Below are 19,453 nucleotides of genomic sequence, written 5' to 3'. Positions count from 1 at the left end.
TAATCTTTTTCGGTGGTTCTTTCCCCAGCCTTAGAATTTTTCACACTTGCATGCACTGATCAATATTCTGCTAACTACTCAAGAGTGATGCCCCCACAAATCACCAAAGTTCTCTCTGTGTGAAGCTATCTCTTCTCTGATACCCTGTCTTGCAAATTCTAGCCATATTCTTTCTAGACTCTCATGCACATCTCCTTAACTCAGGGAGCCCTTCTGGCTCTGCCTCAGTTCCCGTTCTCTGCACTTCATCCTGGAAATTCTTCCAAATCAGTAAACTGGGCTAGTCATTGGGCTTACTGCATTTGTTTTTCATTTCTCAGGATTCGCTGTATTTTGCCACATGATAGTCAATGTCTTAAAAACCATTGTTTCATAGGTTTTGTCCAATTTTTGGTTGTTTCTGTTGGGTGAATAAATCTGGTGCTTATTATTCCATTTGGGCTGGAATTGGAAGTCTAACTAGTTGTTGCTAACCACATGGATTGTTTGCATGTCAGAAAGTGACAGTTTGAGCATTTTACATATCAACACAATTTATAGTAACTTACATGTTGGCATTTGACTGTGTTTTAGTTATGTTCTAGAAATTGGTGAGCTGCTTTTGGTTGACATTTAACCCATTTTTTTTTCTCATTTAAAATAATGGGAAATAGGTTCCTGGTTAGCATTTTTATGTAGTATGTCTTATTTCCTGTAATGGATTATTGATGCTAATCGGGAAATGCCTATATTTAGCTTAGACTTTTCTTCTTTCACATGAAAATTCTCCTAGAAGTAGCCTGTCTGGGAGACATGAAGTTTTCAAATACAAGTGTCTTCTGTCTTTCTTCTCCTTTGTGTATGAATTTCATCTTCCTCAGAATTACCAGATGGAGCATTAGTCATCAAGTCCACATTCCAACAGCTCTTAGCTAAGTCATCCCACTTTTAATAGATTTCTCTAGGAGCCTATCCCATGCTTTTCTCTTACTGTGGTGGATAGGCCAACCATATCTTCAAGAAATGGCATACAAATGTAGTCTTTTCATCAGGCATCTTATTGCCCTGAATAAAACTAGAGTTCTGTTGTTAAGCCATAAGGAGAAAAGGGACATGGATAAGCCATTAGGAGTGCCTGCGAAATTTGACAATGGACATGAATGACAGGCTAGGTATTATGAATGCATTTTGAACATGGATATGTCATAAGGTTTAAAGAAGATTTTTCTGGAAGTGTAGAGCCATGGGTTGTAGAATGACAGAGGCTGGTGACAGTCTCCTATTTGGTCTCTCCATGACAATAATCCAGGAATGCAGCATTGAAGGCCAACAATGGAACAGATAAAGGAAATTCTTCAAAATACTTATCCAAGGAAGAAACTTTAGGAAGTACTAGGTGGCAGATGGGATATAAAGGGCAAGTAGGGCAAAAAGAGTGTGTAGCAAAGAAAGACTAGATTATGAAAACTCATGGAGTGTCAGAAAACTCATGGAAGTCACTACTCCACATCTGGTAAGTTGGGTCCTGCCCTGGACTTGAGACAATGACGTCTGCAAAAATGTACTGAAGACTCTCTATTAGCAATAGGACTGTTGAAATAGACTGGCACTAACACATCTGGAGTCTGTGGTGACCCAAGATGGGCAGAGTACAGCTTGATATGTACAGTAATCCCCATCAAAGATGGCCAGCTCATTGAGACCATGAATGTCCAAGCCTTTGTTTCCATGTCCCCACAGGAGTTCCCTCTAGGATAAGGAGCTAATCCTAACCCCCAGCCCTGACGTCCTTAGAGCCTGCCAGCTTCTGTATCCAAAGCCAGTTCTATCTTTTGCCATATCAAAGATATAATAGGAAAATAATAAACATGTTGTAGTAAAAGAGTAAATATCTGGGGTCAGACCGGTCAGGACAGAATTATTGGTCAATATTTTGTCAGTTGGATGACATTGGGTAGGTTACTCTTTTTCTCTGAGCCACATTTACTGATCTGAAAAAGGAGAATAATTATAATAATACCTGCCCAAATACTTTTTTTGTGTGAGACTTAATCATGTTTGTCAAAGAACGTGGCAATTGAAGAGCTCAGACTTTGGCCTTGGCTCAGTCCATTTACTTGATGTATCAACTCTCAAGTTGCTTCACTCCTTTGGGTCTTAATTTCCTTATCTGTCCTTTTACAGAGCTTAAAAACCAGTTTTTGGCATATAATGTCTGCTGAATAAATATTTGTTAAATAAAATTCTGTTGGATCTATAAAACAAAACGTTTCATTTAGATTAGCATTTTCCAAAGTATGTGTTGTGAGACGCTGATGAATTGATAATGCATATTACAAAAACCCAGGAAGATATTGTCATTGGTGACACCCACAAAGCCACCATACCTATTTTTTCCTGTCTTTAAATATCCAAACTATTAATATTTACTTAATAGTATTTTATAGAAGAAGCCACTGTTCATTCGCCTCTTTTGATTTTCAATCAATTCTTGCCACTGCAATCTATTTGGATATAGGGGGACATTGACTTAGCTAAATCATAATTAGATATTAGTTGATGGCCCTAAATTGGACAGCAATTTTCCTGAAGGCAGGGACTCATCAACCTGTGGGCTTGTCCTTGCCCCTGATGTGGAGTATAATGGGAGCGGGAGACAGGCTTGCTCCACAGATGGTTTAATTTGTACACCTGGTAGTCCAGTTGCTCAACCAATTGGCTTCCTTATTGAAATGACAGCTAATTTAAAAGAATAAATGGCTATTTAATAGAATGGGAAACCATTAAACCCAGAACCTTCTAATAAAGACTGATTCTTATGTAAGTCTTATGAAGTGTTAATTACTGGCTCCTGAGAAAAGGGAAGAATGAAATATTGCCCGTGGAGTGCTTGTTGCCTCACCGTGAACTCAGACTCTACCTTGAATAATACTGACAATGCTAATAATAATAAAAATGCTGCTGCTGCTCCTTTATTTTTCAGTTGTACTTTGTGGTTTCAAAACCATGTAAATTTGGAGAAGTAATTGAATACAAAGGAAAGAGAACAGGCTGTGGATTCTGTTAGATCTGGGTTCAAATCCAACCTCTACTGTCTGTGTTCTCAATGCTACCATCTGAAAAATGAGAATAGCAATACATATTATAAGTGTTAGGGACTTATTAGAGCCCCCCCCAAAAGAATTGAAAATAAGGAAAATAAAAATTGTGTTTGAGACTGAAACTTAAACATCAACACCGTGACTCATTGCCCGATAGTCCTAAAAATACAAAATGGCTGTGAGACCTGGTAACAAATGCAATCAGAATAGCAGCTGCAGTTAGCTATGGCAACATAGCAGAACATTACAAACACAATTGTCCAAATATCAGAAAAGGGACACAGAGTATGAGCCAACAAATTTCGGATGTTTCCTGCCCAACAGGATAGACTATACCTAACATAGAAATAAAGGTGCAGTAGATTAAAAGCTCCTCGCGTCAGAAGGTAGAGCGTATTCTTCCACCCTTGAATACAGGTTTGTCCATGTGATTTGCTTTGGCCACTGGGACACTGGCAAATATGGCACAAGCAAAGGTTTGAACAGTGCTTACAGAGTGAGGCTTGCCTTCTCTTGCTGCTGATATCTTTTCTCATCATGTGAATAAGACTGGAGGATGAGAGCCTACCTGTAGGGAGGCCTCAACTGTTCAGCCATCTGAACCATCACATTTGAGGCCCTGTACGTACGAGTGAGGCTGTCCTAGACCATCTAGCCCCAAACAAGTCTCCCCAAACAAGTCTGTCCTAGACCATCTCCCCAAACAAGGAGAACCACAGAACCACAGCTAACCCACAGCACTATGAAGAATGGTTGTTGTTTTAAGCCATTGAGTTTTGGGGTAGTTTGTTATACCACATCAGACACCAGAAGACTTTTTAGCTTTTGGTATTCCAGTCCCAGGGGTGAGGTCATCCACTCTGTATATATGTATATGAATGTATCAGGCAATTTTACGTTGACATCATCAAAGACTCCATTCTCCTCACTTCTCTTACCCTGAGGCCATGCTCGCCAACAAATGTCTAATCATGATCTGGCCTGTCACATAGTTTACCTAGGTGGACAATGGACTGACCACATGAACCCCAAGGATTCCTAGCCCCTGGTAAGGCAATTATTTATGACAAATTAATGACGTGTCTTCTGACCAAGGTTTGGCTTCAGGAGCGTATATCCTATGTCTCTAAACATTTGCTCTCCATTCTTCTCTATCCTGCTCTTTAGTCCAGAAAGTTCATCTGTATAGATTCCCTCAAGGAACAATCTTGCCTTGTGGCTTCTTATTGGGCTTCCCCAGTGGGAAGCTTTACCTGGAAACTGGAGAGGAGAGTGATTTCAGAGGATTGATCCTTACAGTACCTCCCTCTAAGATTGATTTGGGTAAGCTGAGTTCCTGGACTGAAGATTGCTGCTCCTGTTAAGATAATCCCTTCTCTAAAACTCTCTTTGAAACCAATCCTTTCCCTCATCTTTTCAGGCTTAGAGGTAAAAATGGAGCAATTTTTACTCCAGTTCTGCACTATCCTATCTGGTTTCCCTACTCCTGCCCACACTTTTGTAAATAACTCTTTTATTAAGCCTTTTCCCAATTATCCTGATCTCAGCATGCCATCTGTCTCCTGTTGAGCCCTGACTGATACATATGCTAAGCATGTGGGTTTGAGTATCTGGTTTGTCTGATGGTGGTTTCTCTTTGGCTTATGATTTACCCTTGAGAGATGGTTCCACATTCACTGAGCCAATGTAGTCGAGTTTTTAGGCCCACGAGGCTGAGAGTCAGACTGAAATTCACAAAGGTAACAAATTCCTCTAGGAACCAGCCAGCTGGCCTTTTCCCTTCTGGAGTGGAGAACAAGAATTGTACTTGTCTGTATTTCTACAATACCCACTCTTCAAGGTTGCTGTTAGGATTAGATAAACTGCATGCAAATTGCTTTGTGCCTTTGTATCTGCCATCTTGTAAATTCTCAACATGTTAAGAACTGCTGTTATTGTGTTTTTTTTAATTTTTTTAACGCTTATTTATTTTTGAGACAGAGAGAGACAGAGCATGAACGGGGGAGGGTCAGAGAGAGGGAGACACAGAATCTGAAACAGGCTCCAGGCTCTGAGCTGTCAGCACAGAGCCTGATGCGGGGCTCGAACTCACGGACCGCGAGATCATGACCTGAGCTGAAGTCGGCCGCTTAACCGACTGAGCCACCCAGGCGCCCTGCTGTTATTGTGTTTAATGTTCCTTTGCATAATATGGTCTTTACCAAATGATGTGTAATATTTTTCTCGGGCTCCTTTTTGGGATGCTTGTATTAGGGTGCATAACATTGAGATTGCGGGGCTTGGGATAAAAAAAGAGAATGTAGGTGAAGCATGATTTACATGTGGTGCACACAGCTTCTAAAGCCTTGTGACAAGGCACCAAACGGAAAGGATTCTGATTTAGCAGTTGTCACATAAGCATATTCCATGAGTCAAATATGGAGGAAAAAATGGAGCACTTGAAGTAAAACAAATAGTTTTGCCAGTTCGTTGTAATTAAGCAGTCATGGAGCACTTGATTTGCTTGTGCCCGGAAAAGTTGGTATAAGAGTCAGGGGGGTGACAGGTGGATCCCTTCTGGGACATGGCATCATGGCAAGATGTGTAAGTTTCCTTGTTATGTACTAAGGAGTATGGACAGTCAAGTAAAAAGATTCCCTAGCATTCTCTCCTTTTCAGAGCAAGCCAGTATCCAAGGGGCCAAGTAAGGAGGCAAAGAGGGCCCTGGTAATGTCACTCACATCTCTTCCCATTATGGATTCAGGTTAGCCTCTACATTGTTTTTTTTTTTTTTTTTAAGTTCATTTTGATTTATTTTGAGAGAGAGATAAGAGTGGGGGGAGGGGCAGAGAGAGAGAGGGAGACAGAATCCCAAGCAGGCTCTGCATTGTCAGCACAGAGCCCAATGTGGGGCTTGAACTCACGAATCATGAGATCATGACCTGAACCAAAGTCAAGAGTTGGATGCTTAACCGACTGAGCCACCAGGAGCCCAGGTTAGCCTCTACATTGTAAGGTCCTGCCTCTATTTCTCTTCATACAGCAAATATTCTCCTACTCACCTACACACAAGCACACACAACCCCCAACCATGTGTGGAGAGCCATTCAAAATCGAGCTTAATAACCTTTATTCTCTACAAATGTATTCTCTGATGGAGGCTTTTGTTTCAAATTGCTTGTTTACTTTAAATGATTTGTTCGGGGGCCTCAATTTCATGTCCTTACCATTCAAAGCAGGATGTGGCCTCAGAGGAGCTCTAAGCAGCTCAGGACAAGGCAGACCAGGAGCCATCATGAATGGGTGCAGAGTGAGCAGAAATTGTCACGAAAATGGGAGTATAGTTAGCATAGGGTCACAAGACAGACATTATCAGAAGTGTTCCTGTGGAACGGCCCGTGGACAGAACATGGAAACAGACAGTCAATTGTAAGGTCGAGGATGATGTATAAGATGGAGTGTGAGCCTGGGGTAAGTAAAGGAATGTCATATCGAGGTCATAAGAACCTTAACACTCAGGGAGATGTAGAACAGAACATTGATTCATAAGTTTTGAGACAAAACATAACTACCTGAACTTGAAATCAGGTGGGGCACCAGGTCAAAAATAAAGAGGAATCTAAAAAAATAAAAAAAATAAAGAGGAATCTAATTTAGATATGCAGTTAAAAATTGCCCATGCTAAGGGGGCAAGAGATTTTAGCAATAATGGTAATTAAAAAAAAAATCACCAGATTACCTCCTAGTTGAAAATGTCTAAAAATCATGTGAAGCATTGACTAGAGACTATTTTTTTTTTCATTTTTCTAATGTTTGTTTATTTTTGAGAAAGGGAGAGAAACACAGTGTGAGTGGGGGAAGGACAGAGAGAGGGAGACACAGAATCTGAAGTAGGCTCCGGGCTCTGTGCTGAGTAGGCTCCAGGCTCTGAGCTGTCAGCACAGAGCCCGACGTGGGGCTCGATGTGGGGCTTGAACTCATGAACCATGAGTTCATGACCTGAGCCAAAGTCGGACACTTAACCAACTGAGCCACCCAGGTGCCCCTACTAGAGACTGTTTGAACTGGCGCTGAAGAAAATATGAAAAAAAAAAAAAAAAAAAAAGGCTGTCAGAATTCGCATAGACTTATTCAGCTTGTATCACGTAATCAGCAACCAACCAGATGAATGTTCCTTTGGGGAACGAGAAAATAAGGGGAATCGGCCCTGGGTAGGTAAAATAACCTTAGCTGGGTATCTTGGGTGTCTCTTTAGCCTGAAAAGCATGATCTCACCTTGGAGTTTAGTGTCACAGTGAAGTTAACTGAATCCCCCAGTCTCTCTTCTGAACCGTATTAACAACACAATTGTTCAGTCATTGACAGAGCAGGGTTACTTTTCAAATTTAAAATATGGGCTGTGGGTCTCTCCCTGTGCTTATTCTTTCTTCTAACTCTAAGCAGTCTTCCCAAAGCTTTGAATGAACCAAATGCTGACTCGGGAAAAGGAAAGGAGAACACGTGGCCAGTTCTCTCCAGAGCGGAAAGCAGGAAAGCCTTTATCATCTCTGTCCTGTGTAATTTGACTAAACCTACTTGAAGAAGAAAGAACGGATGGCCTCAGAGAAACTTTGTACTCTTAAGTGAACAATAATCATAGTGCAGAAAGGGAAAAGGGAAAAAAGGAAGAGGAAAGAAAATGAGGCGGTTTTTTTCCCCTCAGCTGAGAATGTCTAAGGTTTCATTAATGCAACTTGGATCCTTTCTCTCTAAATGAGGTTCCAACTTGCTGGAAAAAGGCCCATGCAGAAATATCATGTAATTAATAATGCCTTGAAGGGAAATATACTTTAGGTGTTTTGCTATTTTTTTAACCACTGGATGTGGTTTTTAAATTATTATTTATTTATGCCCATGTTGATGCGGACTGATTTTGGGGTGACTTACATAAACACATTTATTTTTTTTAATGTTTATTTATATTGAGGGGGGGCAGGGACAGAGAGAGAGAGAGAGAGAGAGAGAAAGAATCCCAAGCAAGCTCCCTACAGAACCCAATGTGGGGCTTGAACCCACCAACCTGACCTGAGCTGAAATCAAGAGTGGGAGGTTTAACTGACTGAACCACCCAGGTTCCCCCATAAATATATTTAATATTGTAAGATTAAAAAAAAACAAGAAGCAAATAGGAAAATCGGGGAAAGGGAAAAATTCAAGCAGTTAATATAAGGTAATATTCATACCCGAAATGTTTGTTGTTCTAAGTCCTCGTAGTTCCACTAAGAACCAAAGATGTGAGACAAAACCAGATACATGATTTGCAGTGTCCCTAAGATAAAAATCAGACTTGATGCTCAGGAGAGCCAGAGCAAAATGCCTCCCTTGGGTCCTCATAAATAGGAACGTAATGGACAACTTCCTCAACAGCATCCTTACAGTAAACACAGACACTAGCTTCACAGATCAGTTTCTTATCCTCCCCTTGGTGCCACCATATAAACATTAGCCAGGAAGAGCAATTCAGTATGGGAATCTACACACATCTCCGATGGCCCGGCTTACACGAGGCCAGCATATCAGTGCGCACAAAAAAATGGACCGATGCACTGCACATCACTTATTCAATCGATCACCCTCAAGTATTTGATTTTTCACCCAAGCTTGAGAGAAGCACTGAGTTCAGCCTGATGCCCCGGACAAAAAGCTGGAGAGTACCTGCTCTGTGTTGCCAGTTTCGCCAAGCCAGAAAAATAAGGGTAACTTCATGGGAATGTTGAGGAGATTCAACTCCTGGGGCAGTTTACCCTTATTTGCCCGTAAGAAGATAAGAAGCTGTCCCCTTCACTCACTTCAGAAGGACCCTGAACCTGAGAGCTGTCTGAGCTCTCAGTTTGGGGATTGTCTAGATTTTACTGCAACAGAAGCTTATACAATTCTGAGAGTCCCTTTAGGAGATGAACACAAAATCAACTACATAAGTTAATTGCTATTTAGAATGGGAAAACACAAAAAAATTGCAAATTTTAGAAAAACTTGTCAAATATCACAAAAATCTCTAAAACTTCTTTTTTTGTGTGAATTAACTGCCTGACACTCCTCAACAACAGGGTTTTCCTAAGTTGGGGCCACCAATTGCTTGATCTCTTATAAAAATCATATTCTATACAGGGAATAGAAAGATAATTCAGTCTTCTAGCATAGATGATGGAAATTTTTTTTTTAATTTTTTTTAATGTTTATTTTTGAGAGAGACAGAGAGACAGAGCATGAGCAGGGGAGGGGCAGGGAGAGAGAATCCGAGGCAGGCTCCAGACTCTGAGCTGTCAGCACAGAGCCCAATGCAGGGCGTGAACTCACAAACTGTGAGATCATGACTTGAGCTGAAGTCGGTCACCTAACCAACTGAGCCACCCAGGTGCCCCAGAGATTTATTTTTTCTTACTGACAGTTGAGGAAAAATTTCTTTCCACTTTACAACCTGTTACGGATACTGGCATGTACATTTAAAATTTTTTAAAGAAATATTTATTTATTTATTTATTTATTTATTTATTTTGACAGAGAGAGTACCTATGAGGAGGCAAGGGGCAGAGAGAGAGGAAGGAGAGAATCTCAACCTGTGCTGTCAGTGCAGAGCCTGATGCAGGGCTCAAACTCACGAAGCATGAGACCATGACCCAAGCCAAAATCGAGAGTGGGACATTTAACCGACTGAGCCCCCCAGGCACCCTGTGGCATGTGCATTTTTAATTTTAGGAAAATCTGTGTCAAATTTCTGTTATAGATATGCTGTGATATTTAGAATAATTGTTCACAGATCAGTTTCAGGCCTCTTACATTTGTCTTTCCTCCACGACCTAGCTACATACTTCCTTTTTTTAAAAAGTTTTTATTTAAATCCCAGTTAGTTAACTCTATATACTTCTGGTTCCAGGCCCCTATGGGGCAGTTTCACATCACAATACGGCCCTGTACCTTCATGTGACAATATGAGGTGAGTCACCACCTTGGGAAGGAGGGTAATTTTATCTGGATGGCTAGCAGCTACTTAACTGTGCAAAGAAATGACTGCGGGCTGCACGGATGTATCCTGCTAAACACAATTAAAATGATTCTAGTGAGCTGAATAATGGCAACCCCAAGATACCAGATCTTAATCTTTGGAACATGCCCTTGCTACCTTATAAACAAAAAGAGTGTTGGGGATATAATTAAGAGTCTTGAAGATCTCAAGGATAAAGAGATTATTCTGGACTATCCAGGTGGAGCCTAAATAGTGTCGACAGGTATCCTTATAAGAGACAGGCAAAGAGAGATTACACTCACAGAGGAGAAGGTGATGTGAAGACAGAGGTAGAGATTGGAATGATGTAGCCATAAAGCGAAAGAACACCAAGGAATCCTGGCAGCTACCAGAAGCTAGAAGATTTGGGGCCAAAAATCGGACTGCTTTCCAGAACCCCCCCAAGGGAGCCCTGCTGAAACTTAAGTTTGGACATCTGGCCTCTAGAACCATGAGAGAAGAAGTTTCTATTGTTTTACACCACTGAGTTTGTGAAACGTTGTTACACGAGCCCTAAGGAACTAATATAGACTCCCAGTTCCACTTCCTTACAGCCAGATCCCATCTAGGGTCATAGCTTTTCCATACCCACTTTAACGTTAGGGGAAATGTAAAAGAGGGGAAGTTGGAGGAGAATGAGACAGTTATTGTAACCAATTGCTGTTGAAATACTTTTGTTCATTGTAGAAAATCCTATGACAATGTGAGCCTATCACTTAGGCCCCTCCCATGGTCTTGGGAGGGGCCCAGGAAAGTGAGGGGCCCTGAAGCTTAAGACTCATTAGCTTCACGGTAAATCTTCCTCTGACACGAGGCAGCCATGATGGTTGTGTTGAGGAAGGTCTAAAAGGGAGATCTTGGGGGGCCTGGGGGTTTCAATTGGTTAAGTGTCAGACTCCTGACTTTGGCTCAGGACAAGATCTCACCAGTGTGTGAGTTCAAGCTTGGTGTCAGGTTCTGAACTGACAGTGAGGAACCTGCTTGGGATTCTCTGTATCTCTCTCTTTCTCTCAAAAATAAACATTAAAAAAATAAATAAATAAAAGGAAGGGTGCGTGCCTGCATGTCTCAGTCAGTTAAGCATCTGACTCTTGGTTTCAGGTTGGGTCATGATCTCATGGTTCCTGAATTCAAGCCCCATGTCCAGCTCTGCACTGACAGTGAGGAACCTGCTTGGGATTCTCTTTCTCCCTCTCTCTCTGCTCCTATCCCACACCTGTGGAGTAGAGCACTCATTCCTTCTCTCTCAAAATAAACTAAAAAAAAAAAAAAAAGATTTAGGGGTGCCTGGGTGGCTCAGCAGGTTAAGTGTCTGACTCTTGATTTCAGCTCAGGTCATGATCTCACAATTGGTGAGATTGAGCCCTGCATGGAGCTGACAGTGCAGAGCCTGCTTGGGATTCTCTCTCTCTCTCTCTCTCTCTCTCTCTCTCTCTCTCTCTCTCAATCTGTCCCTTTCCCACTCATGCATGTGCTTTCTGTCTCAAAATAAAAAACATTAAAGAAATCTTTTAAAAAAAGATTATCAATCAATCAATCAATCAATGGAAGATCTTATGCTTTTGTGGCAAAGAAGGACCAATTTGGAAAAAAGCAGGAATTTCTGAGCATGAGTACAATGGAAACCAGTTTATGGTGGGGGGTGGGGGTGGAGGAGGATGAAGAAGGAATGGAATAAGAGTAATAATAGCATTTTTAAGAAATGCTGCATGAGCTCTGTCCCTGCTTTTCCCTAGAAGAGGTGGGAAATTGTAAGCTTTTTTCTTGTCCCTGATTCCCATAGAGACACCAGTTTCCTCTTCTCCCCTAACAATTGCACTTCTGGTATTTAAATCTTTGCTGAATATTCTATAATTATTTCTTAACATATCAGTTCCCTCCCCCAAGGTTTTGAGCTCTGTGAGACAAAGAGCCACGGTGATTTACTTTTGTAAATCGGTTAAGTTAAAAAAAAATGATAAGAGATCAAGAAAACCTGGGGAGGGAGCCTACAGTACAGGGTCAGACCACTCCGGCTTTTATCTGTATGTCCCCTTTTCTCTACTACCCTGACAATAGAATCCTTACCGAGTCTAAGGAAGGAGAACCGACCTTCTCAGCATGTGGCATCACCAATCTACTGTTTATGGCATAAATATTGATTTTTGGTACTCAAAACACAGGCTGTTGAGATTCAAAACCCATTCTTTCAACCCACTGTTTCTGCTAGGAGCTTGAACCATTTATTTTGAAATCTTCCACAGATCTCCACCCCAGCTGAGAATGTATTCTCTTACTGTGCTGTGTCCTTCCTTCACTGATTCAGTAAGTCCTGGGTGCCCAAGGAGATGAGGCGAGAGAGGAGCCATGGGGCAAAAGTACTTACAGAGAAAGGAAAACATATCAGTTAATAGTAAAATATTACCCCAGTACAATTATGTCTGTATCAGATCATCGGTCCCAAAGTTTCATGGGTCTGGCTGGTAGGAAATGCCATCTTAACCATATTTTGGAAGCCCTACAATAGATCATGCAGAAGTCCAGGTAGTTTGCGATAGTGATTAATACTATTCACAAATATTCCAGATCTTTCTCCTTCCAGTGCACTGGGCAGGACTTACTTTCTTCCCACTTGAAATTAGCTGTGCCCACTGGGCTTGCATTGGCCAGTGAGGTGTGAGTGGGTATAAGGCATACCTTCAAGAAAGGACTTCGAAGAGCCACACTGTGATTCACTATGCTTTCTTTTCTTTCAGCCTGGTTACCAGAGTGAGGGGACAGAGTAGAGCTCTCAGCCGACTTTCAATGGTCTCAAAGCACTAGCGAAAGACCAGATCTTTATTTATTTAAGCCGCTGTAATTTTGCATTTGTTAGTATAGCATAAACAACTAACCTCTCATAATTGTTACAAACATGAGAACATAGCTCTCCCATCAAAGAGTAGTAAAGTCCCTTCATTTAAATCAAAACAAAGATATCTACAGAAGAAGTGTGTGTGTGGTTACTGGAATATACACGTAAGTGGAATTAAATAGATAAAAAGCAAATTTTTTGAGGGAGCTGTACTGACAAAGAAGCCACGGGCCTGGATAAAGAAAGTCTGTGGCAGTTTGACATGACTGAGCCAAAGTAGATTGACGCAGTGGCTTATCCCCCAAGGAGAACATGCCCTCCCATGCCTTTCTAAATGAGGCCCAAGAGAGTGACTAAGAGCTAGGAAATAGAACTGGGGCTGAATAATTAAGTGTTCTCCATTTCCTTGACAGAGGACCCTTCCAATCCCTGCCCAGTAGAATCTCTACAGACCAACGTCTCCCATTTTTCCAATTGTAAAATAGAAATGTTATTGCCATTAGCTTGCCTCTATTCTACTGTGAATGCTATATACGTGGGGATACTTTCCAGTGTTAGTTCATACGTCTCTGGATCAAGAGAAGTTCCATCTGGACCTGAAATAGTCATCATTGCATATCACTCCTAGATGTAGAGACTACCGTGCATGACCCAGAGATGTTGGACTTTGAACTTTGATGCCAAGACTAAATGGGACTTTTGGATTGCCTCCTTTGAGTTAAGTCTGAATGTTTTATGGGTAAGAGGGGAGTAAACTGAGCATTCCATGACCAGAAAGGCAGACTGTTAAAAGCATTAGGATTGTTCACAATATTCTGTTCTCTTTCCTCCAGGGCACATGGTAAGATTGTATTTTTACCTGCACAAAGTTAGGTGCAGCCATAAGACTTACCTTGGCCAGGGGCACCTGGGTGGCTCAGTCGGTTGAGCGTCCGGCTTCGGCTCGGGTCATGATCTCGCAGTTGTTGAGTTCGAGCCCTGTGTTGGGCTCTGTGCTGACAGCTCAGAGCCTGGACCCTGCTTCAGATTCTGTGTTCTCCTCTCTCTTCGCCCCATCCTTGCTTGTGCTCTCTCTCTGTCTTTCAAAAATGAATAAACATTAAAAAAAAATTAAAAAAAAAAAAGACTTACCTTGGCCAGCAAAAAGTGAGCTGAAATGATGTGTGCCACTCCAGGAAGAAGCTCTCTGAGATCCACTGCATCCTTTGCAATGTTTTCAGAGAGGGTTTATTCCCTGTGTGGGCCCCAAGGCGTGGATGCAATGTGGAGCAGAGTCCCTAGTCAACCATGAAGGCTGTGAGCAAGAAATAAACGTCTTTCGTGTGAGGTCACTGAGATTCAAGAGTTCCTTGTTTCCATAGTACTTTACCTAACCTGCCTCACAGAGGTTCTTATAGGATATTCTGGCAGGGCCCTGTAGTCTTAGCAGATGCTTATTGTCCAAGCCTAAAAGTGGCCCAAAGATCTGTATCTGAACTCTCAAGTTCATATCTCTTATCCTTCAGTCCTAGCCACCTCTTGGCAATTCATGATAAAAAGGTCATAGACATCCATGGTACTACATGAGACACCTTATGAGAAAGTCCTTCTCTAAAATAAACCCTCTCTGGCCTTGGGGAAAATTGTCCTCCCAGACACCTATCTCCTCGTGGGCCCATCTCTGCCTCTCAGGCCTGGAATTTCTAGAATCCCCTGGGTGGGGAGGCTTTTTCCATGCCTCAAAAACTCTATCTTTAGCTCTGCAGCACACAAGCCAATAACAATCTCATCGACAAAGAGTTCTGAACTCAGAAACCAAAACTCAGACTGCCCTTTTTAGCTTATGATTGGGGTGAGACTATCGCACACACTTTTCAAAGCAATAGGAAGAGGCTATTCTTTTTTTTTTTAATGTTTATTTATTTTTAAGAGAGAGAGATTTTGAGAGAGACAGCGCAAGTGTGAGTGGGGGAGGGACAGAGAGAGGGACAGAGGATCTGAAGCGGGCTCTGCGCTGACAGCCGGGAGCCTGGTGGGGGCTCAATCCCAAGAAATGTGAGGTCGTGACCTGAGCCGAAGTCAGATGCTTAGCTGACTGAACGACCCAGGCGCCCAGGAAGAGATGATTCTACTACACGTGTCATTGACAAAACAAAGGATTCAACTCAGGAATTCAGACTCAATGGGAAATGGGACTTGTTCCTCTCTAAGAACTTAATATAAATCCTTTTAATCAAAGGTCATTCTGAGAGTGGACAGAGGAAACAGGGAAAGAACTAGCATTTGGGGGACCCTACTATGTGCCAGGTACTTAACCACATTCAACCCTCTAAGCAGCTATATGAGAGAGGTGCTATTATTTTCTCACAGAAGACACTAAGGTTCAGCGAACTGAAGACACTTGCCTAAGGTCACAGAGAAAGTAAGTGGCAGAGTGGGAATTCCAACCAGATGTCTCTAGCTGCAAAGACTTCACAGTTGTACTCTTCCTTCGCTACCCGTTGCCATAGCCAAATGAAGTTAAAAGAGAGAAAATATTTACCATAGTAGGGTAAGAGAAATATGATGCAGAATTAAAGAAATTGTTGTTTTCTTAATATGAGTAAAATTTACATTTCTGAACATTGTAACATCTAATCTATTATAAAATCTCCCCATTGGGGCGCCCAGGTGGCTCAGGTGATTAAGCATCCGACTTTGGCTCAGGTCATGATCTCGCGGTTCGTGAGTTTGAGCCCCACATCAGGCTCTCTGCTGTCAGCACAAAGCCCACTTGGGATCCTCTGTCCCTGTCTTGCTCTGTCCCTCCCGTACATGCACTCTCTCTCTCTCCCCAAAATAAATAAATTTTTAAAAATCTCCCCATTAAACTACCACTTGAATACTGACTATAATTATATCCTTTATTCAGGAAATCCTGTACTACCGATGTTTTGGATGGAAATACAATCAATATCATTATCTTCAAGACATCAGACATTAAGAACACAGAGGTTCCTTACAGTTGTAGTCTGGGAAATGGATCATGTCCCTTGCTGGCCATTACATTTGTACCTTGCTCCTGTGTCCATGTAGCTTTCACCTAAAGGAAAACTGAGGAGAACAATTTCACAGGACTTAAAAATTTATAATAGAGCATTTCTTGGCTAAGACAGCGTTTGATGTGTACAGAGCTTAACACAATGCTTGACACTTAATAAAAGTTTAACTAAATTAAGGGAACAACATGGGCGTTTGAGTCATGACTAGGATTCAAAGTTGGGTGGATTCTCCTGTCCCTCATTAGACAGGGGTTAAGTCATTTACCCTTGTCAAGATGGAGCTTCATCATCTATAAAATGGAGGAAATAATACCTATCTTACAGGATTCTTATGAGCATCGTTCAGAAGATTCTTGGGAAAAATTCTACTTCAGAAGCTTAAAGCCCCTGGCCCCTGTCATGGATGCATTAGTCTTCTGTCTCTCAAGAAAAAGAAAAGGTGGAAATAAAAGATTGTGTCTATTAGCTCTTCTTAAATTAGTCCAACAAAATTCGAAGTGCTCCTTTCTCAGAAAGATAAATTTCATGCTGTTGGAACAAATGGAACATATAATGCTTGCTAAGTCTCTGGCAGGTGTCTGTCTAAAGCTTGATGTTCAACGTTGGTTCTAAAGAACAGGGAAGTACCTTCCCATTGATCCACCTCAATAAGGCCATGGAGTATGGGTTGAATTTCACAACAGTCATTTCTGCCCTAGAAGAAATTAGAAAAAGGGGCATGAGTCCTTTGAAACAAATGTCCACTATGAGGGTGAAACTTCCTATTTCCATCCACCCACTCCACTCCTACCCCATAATAAAAATGGGAGGGTAGCAATCTGCTTAGATATGTGAAAACTAGGGGAAATCTTACATGCAAAAGGCTGAAACCAGTCAGGGTCAGAGCTGCTGCTGTGTAATATTGCTCTGAATAGATAAAAAAAAAAAAAAAAGACAGTAAAAAACAGCCATTACCTATCACCTCAATTTTTATCTTCAAATGGCCACCTCTTTGCTTATCTTAAAAATCAGTCCAGACTTCCAGTTCCAAACAAGATTGCATAGACCCCTTTCGCCCCGTTCCTCCCCATTAAGCACAACTATAAACCCTGGAAATTAGGAAAGAAACAGCAAAATGAGAAGTTGGGAAGATGGTAAGGAGATGAACTCTTTTGAGACCCCAAGACTAAAAGAACAACCTAGCAGCACAGTGTCTTATGTGCTCCCACCTGATAGAAGAAGACAACTCAGACCCAGCCTTTCCCTACTCCTGACCTAGCAACAGAAGGCAGCCCAGGTAGGTTCATTTCTTCCTCAGATTGAATGGGAGTCCATCTGACAACATCATGCAAGACATCACTCACAAGAGGGACCAATAGGGAGCCTCACCAACAATAAGCAATCAGGAGAAGTGCTCTCCATCTAGGTCGTGCCTTAGATGCCCCTACCCCACCGAGAGATAACTGAGGCAGATGGGTAGAAACAGCAAAAGGGAACTCCACTACAGCAAGAGGCCCCGTCCAGAAAGCTTCTTTGTTCCCCCTGGAATTGAAACTCTCTTCCCTCATCCAGAGGGACCTTGCGATTGCACTCTTAGGCATTTATTCTAGAGAAATGTTCACACAACAACCTATACACAAATGTCAATAGTTTTTTTGTTTATTTATTTATTTTGGAAGGGGAGTGTGAGTGGGGGAGGAGCAGAGAGAAGTGAGAGAAATCCTTCACTGCCAGTGTGGAGCTTTCGGGGCTCGAACCCATGAACTGTGAGATCATGACCTGAGCTGAAACCAAGAGTCTCAGATGCTTAACCAACTGAGCCACCCAGGTGCCCCAATAGTGGTTTTAATTTTTGATAGGCAAAGACTGGAATCAGCCTAGATATCCTTCAACAGGATGGCTAAGTGACTGTGATTCATATACACATGGACTACCACTCAGAAATAGGAAGCAATGAACTGTTGATACATACCACAATTTGAATGAATGTCCAGAACGACCCTGAGTGAAAAAGGCAATCCTGAAAGGTTATATACCACATGATTTCATTAAGATAATATTTTTGAAATGGGAAAATTTTTAAATGGAGGTCAGATTCGTTGTTGCCAAGGATTTGGGATAGGGAAGGAGCTGAACATGCTATAAAGGAGAACCCAGCGTGTCCTCGTGTTGATGGAGCTGTTTGCTCAGAGTCTTGACTGCGGTGGAGGGTACAAACCTTGGTGTATGGTGAAATTGAATAGAATGAATTGCATGCACACGCTTTTTCATTCCCACTTCAAATCATGGAAACTTATCAAATTGTCCTCCTCCCAGAATGCAATAAAAGCAGACCGCAGAGCCTTGCACCAACTACAGCCCCATGATTTACACCCTTGTATTGGATTGACTTCCACTGTCTCTCAGGACTCTTGCACAACGAACCAGAGGCAGTACAGGCCTTACAGCTGAACAGGTCATTGTGGACTCCAAATAGCTCCGGAGGTCAGCAAGGAGCTCACAGCCAATAGAAGAAAAAGACCCATATTAGAGTATTAGTAGAATACTCTACCTTGTAGTAGAATTAGAGTACCCTGACATAAATCCTACAAAAGAGGTAAATAACCTTTAAGAAGTTGTCTACAAGAAAGATTAAGGGAGTGAGCTGTGCTTTCACTCACATGTGGAATTCAGGCCTAAATGCACCTAAAATTACAGGTTTCACCTTACACAAAGTAAACCTCAGTTTCCACATATGTGAAATGGGGATGATAAGGGAACCCACCTACCTCATGGAGTTCCTGAGAGGATTAAATGAGATTCGGTAGGCAAAGTGGGGAATGCACTATTATGGACTGAATTGTGTCCCGTCAAATTTCATATATTGAAGCCCTGACCCTCAATGTGACTACATGTGGAGACAGGGCCTTTAAAGAGGTAACTAAGATTACACGAGGTTATAAGGGTAGGGCCCTAATCGAATAGGACTGGTATCTTTTTTACAAGGGGAAGAGACACCAGGAATGTGCACACACACACGGTGAAGACCAACTTGAGGACACAGAGACAATGTGACCGTCTCAAGCCAAGGAGACCTCAGGAGAAACCAAACTGCTAATACCTTGATCTTGAACTTCCAGTCTCCAGAACGGTGAGAAATAAATTTTTGTTGTTTATGCGCCCCAAGCTGTGGTGTTTTGTTATGGCGGCCCGCGCCAACACATGCACCATCAGATGCAGAGCTATATGCGCCATGAATATGAGCTGTAATAATGATGTTTATTGCTAGAATTAATGTAAATAAACTTGCAGAATTAATGTGGCAAAAGATGTGGTGCCTGCATCCTTAGAGGCCCGAGAGGTCTCTGTTGGTAGGGAGGGGGCTGTGGTCAAAACGGAAGAGCATAAATTAGGAGCGGATGCCAAGAAAAGCCCAAAACAGGGAGAATGAGCAAAGTGAAGCTGGGTGTGGGATTTTCTGACATGCACCCATGCAAAGAGTAGACGACCATAGAGCCACAGCGGGAGCACGGAGGAAAGA

General features: G+C 42.0%; 1 long non-coding RNA gene across 1 annotated transcript; it reads left to right on the top strand.

The window, feature by feature from the left end:
- The first annotated feature begins 5,187 nt into the window (after positions 1-5,187).
- On the top strand, positions 5,188-19,058 carry LOC123594152. The gene is made up of 3 exons (XR_006710694.1): positions 5,188-5,823; positions 15,825-15,906; positions 18,919-19,058. It is a non-coding gene; the product is annotated as an uncharacterized LOC123594152 (long non-coding RNA).
- Positions 19,059-19,453: the final 395 nt, after the last annotated feature.

The sequence above is a fragment of the Leopardus geoffroyi genome, chromosome X (genome assembly GCF_018350155.1).
Source record: "Leopardus geoffroyi isolate Oge1 chromosome X, O.geoffroyi_Oge1_pat1.0, whole genome shotgun sequence".
NCBI classification, from domain to species: Eukaryota; Metazoa; Chordata; class Mammalia; order Carnivora; family Felidae; genus Leopardus; species Leopardus geoffroyi.
This window is presented reverse-complemented; position numbering and strand designations above follow the sequence as displayed.